The sequence below is a fragment of the Mustela lutreola genome, chromosome 14, assembly GCF_030435805.1.
Source record: "Mustela lutreola isolate mMusLut2 chromosome 14, mMusLut2.pri, whole genome shotgun sequence".
NCBI classification, from domain to species: Eukaryota; Metazoa; Chordata; class Mammalia; order Carnivora; family Mustelidae; genus Mustela; species Mustela lutreola.
In genome coordinates, this window is record NC_081303.1 from 62,152,882 (window position 1) to 62,166,845 (window position 13,964).

Here is a 13,964-nt window from a genome sequence, read left to right on the forward strand (position 1 = left end):
AGCAGAGAGCCCGATGTGGGACTCGATCACAGGATCCTGAGATCATGACCTGAGCTGAAGGCAGAGGCTTAACCCACTGAGCCATCCACGCAGCCCCAGTCAGTGATTACTTTTAAAGTTTCTATAGCTAGCTAAATTTATGAAAACTTGGCATTTGCTAATACAGAAATTAACTTGTTAAGTCCAAATGAATATTATACTTTGTATTAAAGAAGCCATATATCAAAAACGTTATTAGGTTCACAGCTTAAAAAAAAAAAAAGCAGCACTATTTTTAGATAAATAAGTAAAAACTGTAATTCACGTCTCATCTTTGCCTTAGAAAACATGTGTTTTCTTCACCATGTAGTTAGCCCAAACAATGAATGTAGTTAGCTCAAAAAATGTGGCTCTTCTGGCCACAAAAATTACCTTTTTAACTGCTAAATTAATCACATGGCATCTTATCTATTCGCAGTGATACAAATTTGCTAAGGAGTTGCAGGTTTAATTCAAATTAATGTCACTTTCATTTCTAATAGTATCCATTCCAAAAATCTATTTCAGAATTTTGATAGAATATAAAAAGTATAGACAACACCAAACCTCAGAACATGTTAATTGAAAACATATTTTTATGTAATTTGTGGGCAAGTCAACTGATTCTTACTTTCTCTGGGATGGCAGAGATAGAAAAAAAGAAAAAAAAAAGAGTACCACTCTGAACTTCACTGTGGAATATGTATAGGAAAGTATAAAATTAAAATGTCATGAGTCGGTGTTCACCATACAGTACTTGAAGGATTTATTTTAAGTCTAATGGTAATTTAACAGTATAAAGAATAAGAGATACTCACATATCATATATGAAATTAAAAACATCACAATGATTACATTCTAAAACACAGTATATGTGAAAAACCAATGTGACTGCACGTTCAGTAGACATTAAAAGAGAATAATCTGGGTCCCTGGGTGGCTCAGTGGGTTGAGCCGCTGCCCTCAGCTCAGGTCATAATCTCAGGGTCCTGGGGTCGAGTCCCACATCGGGTTCTCTGCTCAGCAGGGAGCCTGCTTCCTCCTCTCTCTCTCTCTGCTTGCCTCTCTGCCTACTTGTGATCTCCCTCTGTCAGATAAATAAATAAAATCTTAAAAAAAAAAAAAAAACAAGGAGAATAATCTGAAATGTATACACAGAAATTAAAAAGTATATCTGAAGATTAGTAAGAGGAAGACCTCTCTGTGGGAAATAGACTGAACATAGCTGGTTATCTCTGTTTCCTTTCAATGCCATTTTTGGGTTACTGCAATCAAAAGAAAATAATAGCAGACAACCAATATGATCAATATCTAATCCTAATTCAAATGGGCATTTCCTCTTTTATTACTAAATACTTACATGAAATGATGACACAACCCCATGTATTTCTTTCTCCTCTTTTTGATTCCAAAATGGATCTATGGCAACAATCATCAGCCTCCTAAGTGCTTGTTTTATGAATCCGGCCCTTAGTCAAGAAGTTACACTGAAAAGTCTTTTAATCTCCTTCTGAAAAGAATTTACTGGATTGCATTTAAGTTCAAGTTCAAGGGTATTAAAATGTACAAAGGAGAGTGAAAAAGGTGCTAGGTTATAGATTTTAACTTCTTAACTAGAAAAATGACTCAAAATAGATTTTCTAATTTACAATGAATCAAAAGAGAAAACATTAGACCATAGCAAAAGTGGCACAAATGTATCAAAAACCAAATGAATAAACATTTGAGGAGATTTATTATTAGAAATTGCAATAAATTTTGGAAAGATGAATTGATTTTAGTTAAAAGGTATAACTGACAATTTATTGGGCGGGAAGATGCATTATTTTCCAATTGTTATCCATCTACAGTAAAACTGATTTGTGTCCTATTGTATTTTATGGAAAAGGAGAGTGCAACTTTCAGTGATTTAGATTAAATGTATTAATCATAACCAGGCACTGTGAACTATATATCTACTATTAAAGAAGATTTTTGACATTTAATTCTGTAGCAATATTTTGGCTCTGTACCACTCTTCCTAAATCCAATTCCTGCTACAGTTGGCAGATTTCTCCCTTTTAATTTTATGAGGCTTAAAGTAGCATTTAACCACCCATGCGGTAAATAATGCGGGATTAGAAATATTTAGTGTTTTGTTTCCCTTTCAAGAGTGGTAATCCATCAAATCCAAAAATGTTCTCTAAAATTTTTCTATATTTTTGGCAATCTCTAATATATGATATCATAAAAACTATAAAATTAAATAAAATGCATCACACAGCCAGAATAGATCTGCTTTTCTAAAGAACTGCCTTAACCTGAAAGAACACAGGTAGAAACCTCTTTGAACCAGAGATGTGGAATCCTCACTGAAACACAATACAAAATAAAATAAAAAATATGGATTAAAACCAGGATAACTAGATCAGAATCTTTTAATTTTATTCCCTCAGGTAACAAATCTTAATGAGGGTGTGCAAATAACTTTGAAACAGCTTAACCATTTAATATCTTTCTAAAACCAACACTCTTGCAAGACAAGGTATTAGAGTTATATAGGAAAACAATGACTGAACACGTAAGATATGCTGGATATTCGGCTAAGCGCTCATAAAAGTGAAAATAAATTTTAAGTTTAGTCCATCTATCACATGATGCAAATTTACAAATAAATTTAACAATTTTTTAAAATAAGTGAGGCACAAGTCAAAAATGAACTGATTAACCTATGGAAGTTAATATTCTAACTCTAATTTTTAATAGTTCCAGAACATTTTTATATTTAACATGAGCTTAAAAATGATTAAAAACTTCAGTTAAAAAGTATAGTCTGTTATTAAGTCAAAATAACCACCAGAAGTAAAACTGACTTTAAACAAAATCAAATACCAATTTTTAAAATTTTAATTCATGTAATGTTAATTCTGGTTATTAGTGAATCCAAATTATTACAATAATAACATTATAACTGCATGCGGTACTTTGAGATCTATCAAAGTAATAAAGTAACCTGTCACACGAGTAATTATCTATATTTAATCCACATATAAAACAAATGGCCCAGAAATGAGTAAAGTCTGTAACTCACTCAAGACACGTTGATGCCATATATCCATGGTGAGAACATCTAATTTCTTCATACATATTCATATCTTAATTCACTTTTAACAAAGTTTATGATTATGACTGTTGTGGAAACAATGTATGCCCTTCTAGTGTCTCAATGAAATCAAGAATTACCGACCAGCAATAAGATAATCTAAAAAGAAAACATGTATGAGCATGTTTGTGGAAAAGCCCCTTCTAATGTATAAAGTGTCTGCTTTGCCCTCCCTGCCCTTCACAGTGCTACACTATAGAGCTGGGAGTTACATGTTGGGAAAAAGAGGAGGAGAGAACTCCTCTAGTCAGCTAGTCAGCTAGCACCTCAAGGGGCATTCCAACAGAAATAAAGGCACTTCAACTACAAACATAAGATGCAATATACACAATAACGTGTCAGCAAATGTGTTAGCAAGATATACAATACATGTAGTGATTTGTTGAAGAAACAAGATGACTAAGATTTTCTTTAATCAAGAAGAATTAGATTAATTGGTATTTCCGATGAAGAGTCAACACCGAAGGCTGGGAATGTACTATTATTTTATAAAGCCATCCAAGGAAGTAGACTAGGGAAAAGTCATGATATTAATAAATATCAAAAAGGCTAATACCAAATTTGCAGCATGAATCAAATTATTTATTTCAATACAATCAGCAACAATTTAGAAGTGTGAATTAAGAATTTGATGACAAAAATTCTTGACTCCTTCCTCGAAATGAGGATCCAATCAAATTTTGAAGAGGACGACTTTTACAACTTGACAAGAAATTTCAGTTTTAAGCCCTGTGGTATTTTCAAGACATATCACTGTAGCTTTAGTGAACAATACAGAAGAGAGTACAAACTTCTGAAAATTTTTGTTTGTAAAAGGGTTGAAATTGAGACCTAGCTCTGATCCTTCTTAATGAAGCTAATGCTTTGAAAATCTGTGAATCCATAAAATGGGAATTCGCAAAGTACTTATATTACAGGATGGATGGAGATTGTTATAAAATATCAAATGCTATTTAAATTTTTATTGCTGCACTAACCTTTCTGGAGAGGAAGAAAACCCCACCGATAGGTAACAGAAAATTTACCTTCTAATAGATTGGAGAAAGAAAAGTTTTAAATGTCAGAAAAGACCTAGTAAGTTAAATCAACAGGCTAAATCAAAGGACAGAAGAGAAAACACATCAGTTAGAAGTGAAGAGTTGATTCACAGACCTGGGGATAAAAATATATGTATATAAAAAATATATGTTTATAAAAAATAAAAAAAAAAAAAAAAAAAAAAAAAAAAAAAAAAAAGAAGTGAAGAGTTGACAGGAGGAACGGAGAGCATATTTACGTGATGGAGACTCTTACACTGAAAAATAGAACAGAGATCCAATTCAACACATTCAACTTAATCAAGGAAACTCAGACTAACCTGCCCATTATACTCACGAAACTGACCAATTAGGCCCAGACATTTTTTGAGAAACTAAAATTTAAGTGTAAATATGTTTTTTACTCTTGAAGGAGAGGCTGTATAGCTTGGGGATCCATGGGGATCTGGCCATGAGGCCAGAGTTCATATTCTGACACTAACAATTACTAGCTGTGGCCTTAAACAAGTCATTTAAGCCATCTGTTCCTGTTTCCTGGTTTAGAAGACAGAATAATATTTACCCCAGTAGCCTTTTTATGAACATTAAATGAATTAAAATACATAAAGAGATTAAAACACCTGGCAAATAATAAGAACTCAGTAAATGTTAGGCAATATAACCAATAGTATAAAATATTTCAGTCCTTTAATATTAGTCACATAAAAGCTGATCTGAAAAATAAATTATTAATACATTACAATGAAATATTATGTAGCCAAATGAATGAAAAACAAGTATAATTTACAATCGCTCTAACTTTAAGACTTATTTTATTTTAGAGAAAGAGAAAGAGAAGGGAGAGTGGGGTTGGTAGAGAGAGGGAGGAGGAGGGAGAGAATTTCAAGCAGACTCCTCACTGACTGCGGAGCCCAATGTGGGGCTTGAGCTCAGAACCCTGAAATCAAGACATGAGCTGAAACCAAGAGTTGGATGCTTAACCCACTGAGCCACCCAGGCGTCCTTCTGACATGTTTTTAAAGTGTAAACACTGAGGTGCAGAGGAACAGATTCTATCTTTGCACAGATGGGTATGGGAGACACTCGGTACTTTTTTGTCCTGTTTAACTTTTAAAACCAGTGCATCTATTACTTTTTTTTTTTTTTATAACAATGAAAACGACAAGAAAAGGACACTAGGTAAGACTTGCCAATACACATAACCCACCCATCATACATGGATTTCAGCTCCTCCCAACGCCTTACTAACATGACTTGGAAGAGTAAAAAGGCAAAATTCCATGTCCTAGGACAAAGAGAATAGGAAAGAAGGTATCACCAAATAAGGTACTTCAACAAAATTACACATGAAAACCGAAGCTGGCCATTCATCCTTCTTTAGTGTAAGATGGGTAGGGATAGAGTGGCAATAAAAAGCAAGCTGACTAAAGCAGCAGACTTCAGAAAGGTTCAGAAATTGGAGGCGCCAGACACCTTCGAAACAGGGAGTCTATTAAAAAAAAAAAAAAAAAAGTTGATCCTCTGATCCCAATCCTTAGCCACGATCTTAACATGTTACTACTGTTCCCCTTCAGCACAGCAGAAGTTCAAAATTATCATGTAAATATGCTAAACTATAATAAACACTGGGTATTCATATATGCAACTGATGAACTCCACCTCTGAAACTAATTATATACTCTATGTTAACTGAATTTAAAAAGAAAACTAAAAAAGGAAGAAAACAAAAAATAGTTAAATAAAAATAAAAATGTTATACTATAAAGAGGCCATAATGGATGCGTGACATGATAAAACTTTACTAGGTCAGGGGAATTCAGTGAAAGTCAGCATACTGAGTGCTCCGTCTTCTACTTTGCAATTAGAACGTTGCCAGGGGACTCAACACTGTCCACTTGCCACCTCTGAAGCAGGAGATTACTTATTAGATTATTTCCAAGGGAAATCCCTACTCAATAGCAACATCTAAGGATTCTCCAACCAAAAGGTACACAAGCGCTGTATGTGCACAATTCAGCTTTTCTCTCGTGCTTTGTCACATGAAATCCCATCTGCCATCACATCACGGAATACATACATAAAAGGACAAATTAAAAACCATGAAGAATTTAGACACTACTCTTGGTAGAAAAGAATGTTACTTAAGGTTGAACTGGCTTCATAACCAGCGGTGGAAAACTCCCGAAAAAACAGAGGGTGATAACCAATAATCTCCACCAACATTCTCAAAATTATTAAGCACATCCTATGGGCCGAGCTGGATTCCTGCTATGGGGGTGCTCTATGTAATTGTAGATATAATACAAACATAAGCAGAATAAAGAATAAAACAGAGACAGGAGGGGTAATGCCATTTCAGATGATGGAACGATCTCTTAAAAATGAAGAGCTGGAGAAGGTTTTGAAGAAAAAATAAAGAATCTTCCTTGAAGATTCTCAACTCTTCCTTGAAGGGCATGAATCTAACAGTAAGGAGAGAGATGCATTGTTGTGAGTAAAGCTGTAGTATGAAAGAATGTGGCTGAACAGGAGAAAGCTGAAGGACGCATGGGCGTGTTGAGAACATAAGATCATCTGGAAAGGAGTAAAATGGGGGCGCCTGGGTGGCTCAGTGGGTTAAAGCCTCTGCCTTCGGCTCAGGTCATGATCTCAGGGTCCTGGGATCGAGTCCCGCATTGGGCTCTCTGCTCAGCGGGGAGCCTGCTTCCCTCCCTCTCTCTCTGCCTGCCTCTCTGCCTACTTGTGATTTCTTTCTGTCAAGTAAATAAATAAAATCTTTAAACAAACAAACAAAAAACATTTACTTGGAGTTACATGTGATACGGATCAGAGGAAGGAAAACTGGAAGACAGACCAGGGATAAACCTAATGTGTTATCAAAATGGAATGTTAGGAGTAACTACCCTAAGGCACTGAAACAAAGGGGCTATCAGGACAGAGAAATAAGATTCTGACATGGCTAGATGTGGGAAGAGTGAAGGATTAAAGAGAACACATAAACTTAAATTTAAATTAAAGATGAAAAGCCACTTGGGTTTTGCTTCTCTTAACCAATGTTCGGTCTCCCCTCTCGTCTTTCCCAGTTAATTTTTATTAACTGAACAGTAAAGTACTGAGGATAAAAGTGTATCGTACTTAGTTTTGTATTCCTGGCCTTTCCCACAACAAAGACATCCTGATCCTTCATGACGTGTGTACCAATAAACCAAGATATCTGTGGCTGAAAATACACAGGCAAGACACCAAGCTTCTGAGTCGGATATAACAGATACTTATTTATTCATCCAACAAATGATATAAGACACTCTTATAAAGTGTTTCTGTGGATCAAAAAATTAGAAGAGTCTATAAAAAACACATGTAAATGAAATGGAATGGGAGGGAGACTAAGTAATTGTTACTTTTGAAAGACTGTAGATTCTAAAGAAGTATTTCTCAATACAAATCTGGAAGACCTCAAAAAGACCAAGTGCTTGCTATTAAATATCACTACAATTACACTGCAACCTAAAGATGAATGCACCTGCAACGCTATCATGGTGAATTGCCTACAGCCAACGATCAGATTTCAATATGACGTTCTAAGAGGAAGATGCTGTATTGGGGCTGGCTCAAGTCATGGCTTCTTTTGCATCCAAACAGATCATGAAACTTCTACTTTTATTCCCTCAAGAAGCACTTGCCGATGTTTTAGACAACTGTCATTTAAAAACAGAGATTGTACAGGTTTTACTGGCTTAAAATATTTATAAATACCTGTGGGCATGCATCTCTGGTTTTGTCAGAATCCTGTTGCCCAGATGACAGGCAGCAAATACCTGCTTGGCATTTTCTAACTCTAGTACAGGGAACCCCTTATATTAAGGACTTCTTTGTGAATTCTCAGTTGTTCAAATTGACCTTCAGTTGGAGGATTTGCAGGTGACTTCAATATAGAAAGTGCTTATTAAATATTATTTGGAAGTGTTCTACCCATCATTGATTTTGAACTTTTCTCATGTAAGATATCTGACATATTTGAAGGCAAATTAGAAAACTGAGTTTTATAGACCATCAGAATAATTCTATCAGCAACATAAAAGGCAGAAAACCAAAGTTGAAGCTTTGAAGAAGGTGAAATGTTTGCAACATTTCTGTTTCTCCGATTTGAGTTAAAAAAAGAAAAAAAAAAAAGAAAGAAAGATACAAGAAAAGTGAAATGGGGACTCTGGCAATGTCACCACCATTTTAAAAAGCAACAAGGAAGAGGGGTATTGAATCTCGATCTGTGCAATCAAATAGTTACCAATCTAAAGAAAGAACATTTTAGAACGTATTTTAAAGGTTTCTCAGGATACGAGAGTAATTTAAAAATGATAAACATAAACCTGACATTTTCTAAAATCATTTGCTTTTAAGGAGATTAAAAAAACCCCAATTTTTAAACAAGCCATTTTTCTTTACTAACAATGTGCTAACCTAAGAACTTATGCACAAATGGCAAAAAGAAAAAAAGATTTAAAAAAAAGAAAGCGTGGCAGTTCATGTACTTTTTAAAATGTAATAGAACAGAACCATATTCACCCTGCACAGTATTTAAGTGGCCACAAAAGCATAACTACTACACCACAATATCAAATTTCAAAACAGACATCATGATGAAATCCAAAGAAGTAAACCAAACACTACATAAATATTTGGCACCTGAAAACTTTTAGTATTAAAAAAAAAAAAAAATCAAAAAATTTTTAAATTGTTCCTTGTAAATAAAATGACATTCTTTTGCCTGTACAGGTCTACCTATAGTGACATTTAAAAACTGTGATCAGTCTGGTCAGGAAATAGGAGAACTGCCTAGGACCTACCACAACCTCTTGAATAAACAGGTTTGAGTAATGTACACCCTGTTTCTTTTCCCAGGTTGTGACAAGAGTGACGAGAAGCAAGCACTAGAGTAGCCAAGGCTGAAAATTATTGCAGCCTGCAAATCATATCACCTCCAATCATCTTCACGTTCCCATCACCCTGTTCAATCTTCTCCACGGCCATTTCTATTTACTGACCCTCCTCTCCTTACCGGGTTTATTTATGCTCATTAAAATAGAAGCTCCTGGAACCTTGTCTGCCTTGCTCACTACTTTAACTGCCATGGCCTAGAACAGTACCTCAAACACAGTCAAGGCTCAGTATTTTTTTGAATGAATGGATACTACTCAAAAGTTAATCAGATTATTGAATCCAAGAAAATATAGGGGTTCAGTGTACTGTGGATCCCATCTACTGGGGGGGCAGGGACAGACCTTAGATCCCTAATCTTATAACCACTTAATGTACCCTTTATACTGATATCCATGTGATCTCTTAAGACAAATCTGATTAGCTTAACCATCCCTCCCCCCACCCCTGACATTACATCAGTTCACATGCATTCCCATGGACCAGAGTTGGAAATGATCTAATTCCTGCCTACTTTGCCAAACCAACCCTGCCTACCATATACTCCTCCACACAAGCATACCTTATATATACTACGGCAGCACTGGATTCCGTTTCCTGAATATTCCATGCTGTTTTATAAATTTAAGCCTTGCCAACCATGCCTTTCTGTCTGCTAATTCCCTCCCCAGTGAGTTGGGCTAACTCACACCTGAAGTCCCAGCTAACAAATCCTCCTCTATGAAGTTTACCCAAGTTCCACTAAAAAGGGGTAGGAAAGGAGCAGATCAAGAGAAATACAGAAGCTATCATCACAGCTGAAGAAGAGATGTGACGCTCCTATGGACACTGTACAGGTTTGGAGAGAGAACGGGGGACCAGGCAGGGTAATTGAGAAAACAGCAGAAACAGAGCAAGAAAGCAAACTGGAATTGGATGATGATGAAGACCAGGAACAAGGTACTATATACTACCTGAGAAGCAAAGAAAAAGATTGGAATGGAGGATTTGGTCCCAGTGATTAATCCGATGGGAGCAGTAGTATCTCTTTTACTTATCATTTCTATTATGGCACACAACTTAATTGTGTTCATTCTTTAAGACAGCAAAGAAAGTTGCAGATTTTCCAAAATAACTCACACTTCTGATAGCACTTGGTAACCAGAAATGAAACTATTTTATGAAGAAAATGTATTTATATTTATTAGCAACATGACAAGAGAGTGAAGAAACTTCCAGATTTCATTAATTTTGGCATAGCAAAGGAAAAACAAATTTGAGAATGTTTAAGTTGTAAATGTTAATAGGATTAAATGAATTAAAATATATAAATATAGTGTCTGGCATGTAGTAAGCATCATTGTAAGTCATTACTAACATTCTCTTTGCTAGGTTTCAGATTTCTGAAGTATCACAAACCCAAATGACAAGATACGAAACCAGGCCAATTCCAGTGGTTGAGTAGTCAGAAAAGCAAGGACAATTTAAACAGGTAGATAAAAACTGTAAGTGGTCAAATTTGGCATTATTAAAATACCAAGGTTGAATACGTTTTGTATTCTTTCCTAATGGATTTTAAAAGCTAAATATGGAGAACAGAATATGAATTCAAATTCTTATTGAATAAATTAAAAAATATAATCTGTACTATTAAATATGTAAATATTCCACTTTTTATAAAGTATAACGTGATTAAGACTAAATATCAATATTAGCATTGATATTACTTTAAGTGGAATAGAATGAAAAATCATTAGATTCAAATTTTCAAATATTATAGGTATTAAATTTACATATGTAAAATGTAAAAAGAATGACACCAAAATAGAGAATTTTAAATCAAACAAGAGACACTATTAAAATGTCTTTTGTAGAAGAAATATTTATTATAATTCTACTGAGCAGTACTTCTGTATGATACAAAATTTACTTTATCCCCAAATAAGTTCTAAGAAGTTCTCACATGAAATCTGGATCTCAAGCTGACTTCAAGATAAGATAAAAACTAAATTATTAACATACATAGTAATAGATTAGAATATATATGATATATAATACATATTTAGAATATTCTAAATATATATTCTTGGATTCTGCATAGTATCTAAAAATGGTTAAAGGATGCAAATAATCAATTCATGGAGATTATAATTAAGCATTTAGTTATTAAATTCCTCTGAAAAATATTAGATGATTAGCACACTGTCAAGAGTACAACTGATGACACACATCCTATGTATTTTTAAAAAATCATTTTAAATTTGTTTTCTATCAAAAAATTTCTTAGACTAGTCTAAGAGAAAAGTTCATGTAGTTCCCTTATATAAACCAAATCCATTTAAAATGGCCCTTCTGTTGTAAAAGGCTGTAGATCAGACTACATATTCCCACTCCAGTATCCCAAGAAACAATAAAACAAAGGTTGAGCAAGACTTACGGAGTAAATCATTATAGTATCATTATCATTATCAATATGACACTTATGAAATCTGGTCTGGTCTTTCATGATATACTTCAGAGAAAGAATATATATACAGTATTTCCTTCTCTTACACAATGAAATAACTCAAGATTCTAAACAGATATAAATTATTTTGAGGGCTATTTCATTGTTGAATGTAATGGTATGCTTACTTGTACAGAATGACAATTTAAATTAAGGGTTAATGTTCACCTTTTTTTTTTTTTTTTCAGATATTTAACTTGAGAAACATGTATAAATCAGATTCATTTTCTTTGAGAGAATAACCACTACCATCACCACTATAGTTGTTCTCATTTCATCTATACAAAAAAAAACCAAAACCCAAACCAAAACAAACAAACAAACAAACAAAACATGGACCTAAATGATGATAAAATTTTTAAACAGAAACTTACAACCTTTACGTGCAATTCCTAATGTAATATTAACACTGGATTTTAGGTACTATGTTTTAAACGGAGTCATTTATTTCCTGATTTTTTTTAATAGACCACTCAATTTGAATATTAACACTTGTTCTAAGACCATCAGTTTAAAAAATTTAAAAAGAAAAAAACTCTCACCTATAGGAAACAATTAGGATGCTTAGGGTTAGGCTATATTGGCTAACTGAAATGCTGTGGTTAAGTCAGGGTAACTGGATTCACTTTGTAAGTACCATATCCCAGAACAGATTCTCTGATGGATCATTATTCTGAGGATTATTCACTCCAAACCGTACTTGATGCAAAAAATCTGGAAATACAGGAGATTCACCCTGCATCTCCTGGATAATGGCCCCAGAATATTCCTCAGAATTAATGATGATTTGCTTAATTCTCCCATAAGGGGTAAATATTAGAGGCTCACTAACTGGGCTCCAATAAACCAGTGTGTTATTCTAACAGAAGTACAGCAAGAATTAATTTTTTTCAACATTAAATTCTCAGAACTGTGACTGCATTCACCCCTTGTATATGGGCAAAATTATTTTTAAGAATCAGGTAACTCGGGACCAAAACTTCCTAAACAGTGTAAGTCTTTCTGCAAATGAACGGCCTAGTAATTGGAAGTTAGTTAGGGAGAGGTATTTAGAACAGTTTTTAATCTGTAATTAGGGTTTAAGATGTAATACAGTGGCCCTCATCTAAGATTCATTCAAAATTATTCTTTATACACCACATTAAAGACAAACGCTGGCTCAAATATAAATGAAGTATAAAGGTAACATAAAAGATTGCAATATAAAGCACTTTAAACATTAAAAATAAAGATGTATCATATATAAGATACGAAAAACTTAAGATTCTGCATTTTGACCTGTAATGAGATTCTGTATTTAGCATATCTGATAATAACAGTAACTATCATTTATTTAGTATATACTATGTGACAATAATGGTTCTGGACCTATGATGTACATATAATCTCATTTAATCCTGATAATACTTCTGCAGATTAAATACTGTCTCTATTTAAGAGAAAGAGAAGATAAGGTTCAAGTTGTCATTAAACATGAAAAGAAGAACTAGAGTGGGGACTCACCAAGTCCAGACTTCAAAACCTCTAACCTTTTTGTAAGACCACTTTGCCCTTGACAAAACTAAACAGAGCTGATCCTCATTACTATTAGACAGTTCCACATGTGCAAATTTGCCTACTAACATGTATTTGTAACCCCCATATCAATTTTTTTTAAAAACTTTAAGTCATCTCTCTATCCAACGTTGGGGCTCGAACTTACACCCCTGAGATTAAGAGTCGTATGCTCCACTGACTGAGCCAGCCAGGCGCGCCGCTCTCAAGTCAGTTCTTGTAGCGCTTCTAGGGTCATTCAGGAGCAGTGAAAATTTGTCCCCTGGTGCATGTGTGCATTCCCAACTGAGGCATGGCATATAGTAAGCATCACTGTTTCAGCTCTAACAGTGTAAACAAGTGTCCTTTTGTGGTTTATTTGGTGCCACATTTTTCAGTTTTGTGTTGGCAATTCATTGTTTTAAATGAACCCCAAGCATGGGGCTAAAACCCCAAGCTCAGGGCTAAAATCCTGACACAGGTTCCTAAGCATTAAGAGGGCCATGATGTGCCTTAAGGAGAAATGCATGTGTTAGATCAGCATAGGTTTGTTCAGGCATGGGTTACTGGGCTGTTGGTTATGAGTTCAATATTAATGCATCAACAATATGTATTAAGTAAGGTGTTTTTAGACGCAAAGACACGTAATACAAGGTTATGTACTGACTGACTGATAAAAAATGTCGTGACCAGAGGCTCACAGGAACCTAGCCTGGTATTTCCCTTAGGAGCAACAGTTCAGTATTTGCTAATCAGTTTTCAGGATGACTTTATAGGACATAACTATGGTGAACGGTAAAAAAATCCAACTGAA

General features: G+C 34.5%; 1 protein-coding gene across 1 annotated transcript in view; it reads right to left on the bottom strand.

Annotated features, from left to right (window-relative positions):
• The window catches only part of GPATCH2 (G-patch domain containing 2), a 172,449-nt gene that overhangs the window by 135,913 nt on the left and 22,572 nt on the right, over positions 1-13,964 (bottom strand). The window lies entirely within an intron of this gene.